The 2,703-nt window shown below is 41.7% G+C and overlaps 1 long non-coding RNA gene across 1 annotated transcript in view; it reads left to right on the plus strand.

The window, feature by feature from the left end:
• Positions 1–2,703, plus strand: part of LOC133095501 (uncharacterized) — an 88,612-nt gene that overhangs the window by 69,719 nt on the left and 16,190 nt on the right. The window lies entirely within an intron of this gene.

A 2,703-nucleotide genomic window follows, 5' to 3' on the forward strand; every position in this document is an offset into this window, starting at 1 on the left:
GATAAGCTTGTCAGGGAGAGTGAAGGAGATGAAGCCTGTGAGTCTCTAGGCGCTGAGTCTAGCACGGTGTTGGCAGCATCGGCATCAAGAGGTCACCACTGGTGTGAGCGGCTCTCGTCAGGGTCTCTGAGGCAGGAGTCATGTGGTAAGCCCCTCTGAGGGTCCGATGCACACAATAGCCCCTCACAATTATTTGGCCCAAAATGTCAGTAAGGGTGAGGTTGAGAAACTCTGAGTTAGAGGGAAAACACTTGTGACAACCATGGCAAGTGTGTGAGTCTGCAGGGGTCAGTTAGGTGGCATAAATGGCTGGCTAACTGGACACAGCCAGCCCTGTCTGGAAGGAGCAGTGGCTGCTTGGACCAGCTGAGCGTCGCTACAGGGGACCTGTGATACCATGTACCCAGGTGGCCAGTTCTTCTTGTTTTGAAGCCAGAAATCCAAATTTGAATGTGAAAATACTCATCTTTTTAAGCGCTGGCAACTAATTTGAATATCTTTTTAATGCTTGCCAGTCAAACAAAACACATCTGGAAATGTGATATACACAGAGGGCCACGGTTTGTAACCTCCCCCAAACACTAAGGGGGCCTTCCTAGCACTGAGTTAGCCGCTGGGGGGTATTTTAAAGAACACTGGCCCACCTTCCTGGGTTTAGTCTTCAGACTTATTCTATCCTTCTTAGCTAACCTATAGTGAGCTCTTCCTATATACTCGAACCTGCGCTAAACAGTCCAAACATGGTAACTCATGTTTACAAGAACCTACAGTGTAATACTCTCTCCCACTTTAACTGGGTGCTCAGAGAGGTTATACAACTTTCCCAAGGTGACAGAGCTAATGGCAATACCAGGATTTGAACCCAGGCGGTCTGGCTCCAGAGCCTATATTCTTAATCACTGAGCCAGGCTGCCCTGTGAAGGATGCTACAGCTCCATACTCCACATGGGAAAGCTTGCAAGGGACCGCTCAGGCTCATTAGTCACCCTAGGCAAGAACCAGTGCACCGCCGTGGTCAGCCTGCGTTCCCCAAGTGCTCAGAAACTCAGTTCCTCCATCTAAAGCTGTGCTTCTCACCTGGGGTTGATTCTGCACCCTGGGGTACATTGTGCAGTGTCTGGAGACATTTTTGCTTGTCACAAATGGGGGAGCTACTGGCATCTAGTGGGTAGAGGCTAGTGATGCTGCTAAACATCGCACAGGACAGCCCCCAACAATAAAGAATTATCCAGCCTCAGATGCCAAAAGTGCTGAGGTGGAGAAACCTGATCTAAACACCTGGCTGGCAACCATGGCAACTTCCAAAAGGGAACCAGCAGAGAATATTCCAGGTGATTCAGTCTGTTTACCTAGGGCATTTTTTTTTTCTCTCCTCAAATCATTCTTTCTTCTCTTGCCCTGGTATTTCTTCACAATCCCATGTCACTGTGCTAAATGCCTGCACTGAATAATAATCTCCCAATACAACTCTCTTATATATTAGTAGCAGCAGAACAAATAAGAAATGGGGAAAAAAATAGCTACAGGCAAAAAAAGATAAGCATTAAAATACACAATATATCCTTGAGATTTGACCATAATATCATCTACATGCCTGAAATGTGCATTTTTTCCTGGATTCCCTAAGCCATAATCACACTCTAGGCCCACATCAAATTTCAACTGCCATGGACACCATCTCTGCCAAACATACACGTGACTGCACTGATTTTATAAAATGATTTTAATAGAAAAGTAGTACAAGGTATGAACAAAAATAAATAATCTTTATCTATTTCTAGCCCAGCAAATAGTACACTGCATGTAAAATTGGTCTCAAATGCAATTTTCCTTATTCCTTTTTTGCTTTTGAAATACTGAGACAGAATATTAATGAAATCTTCTAGATTAAAATTGATACATTTTTGGTTTTTTAAAAAAATCGTATCCACCTTTCATCATTCCACATCCATTTTTTAAAGTTGGCTAACAAGATGATGTTTTACTAACATAAAATATTATCCAGTCATCAGAGTTAAATGTAAGGTCTGTGCCAATAGGTAAATTAGAAGATTCCTTTACTAAGTTTTAATTCCTACGTTGCTGAATGTTTCCTGTATTAAGAATGCGTTTCATCATCTTACTTTCAAAGTATGGCATCTGGCTTTCACCATTCCACAGAGAGGGGAGACTAACAAATACTTTCTTAAAAAAATAAATATTTTAGAAGTATACTTTACAGTGATAATGCAGTATCTTAGACCTATGCCTTGGTGCGTATTTGCATCATATATACCCTTCAAGTTATTAGTACCTTTTCTAGCTGTCTCTATTTAAATTATGGATCACTCAGTCTTTGAGGACTGTTTCTGCTAATGACCTCTATGAGTCAGCCAGTGACAGTCTCTTATTTGGAGTACTTATCCTGCTACAGTGTCATCTTTGATACTTCTGGTGGCTTGAACAATGTCTTGCTAAAACAAATTGAAAATTGTATTGGCAAATCGTACAAGCATAGGGTTTGCATGGGCTACTGAAATACAGTGCCGGTCTCGGGAGGTCAGCAGCTTGAAAAACTGAACAGATACACTGGACTAAAGCTTAAAACAGTCTTCCTTTTATTTAAGCCCATAATTACTATTTTGAACATAGCTCTGTTTGTCGCTGCCTATATATAAATTTTTTGTTAATTTTCCTGTATTGGGAAGATCTTGAATGCACTCC

This window comes from Eubalaena glacialis, chromosome 7 (assembly GCF_028564815.1).
Source record: "Eubalaena glacialis isolate mEubGla1 chromosome 7, mEubGla1.1.hap2.+ XY, whole genome shotgun sequence".
Taxonomy (NCBI): Eukaryota; Metazoa; Chordata; class Mammalia; order Artiodactyla; family Balaenidae; genus Eubalaena; species Eubalaena glacialis.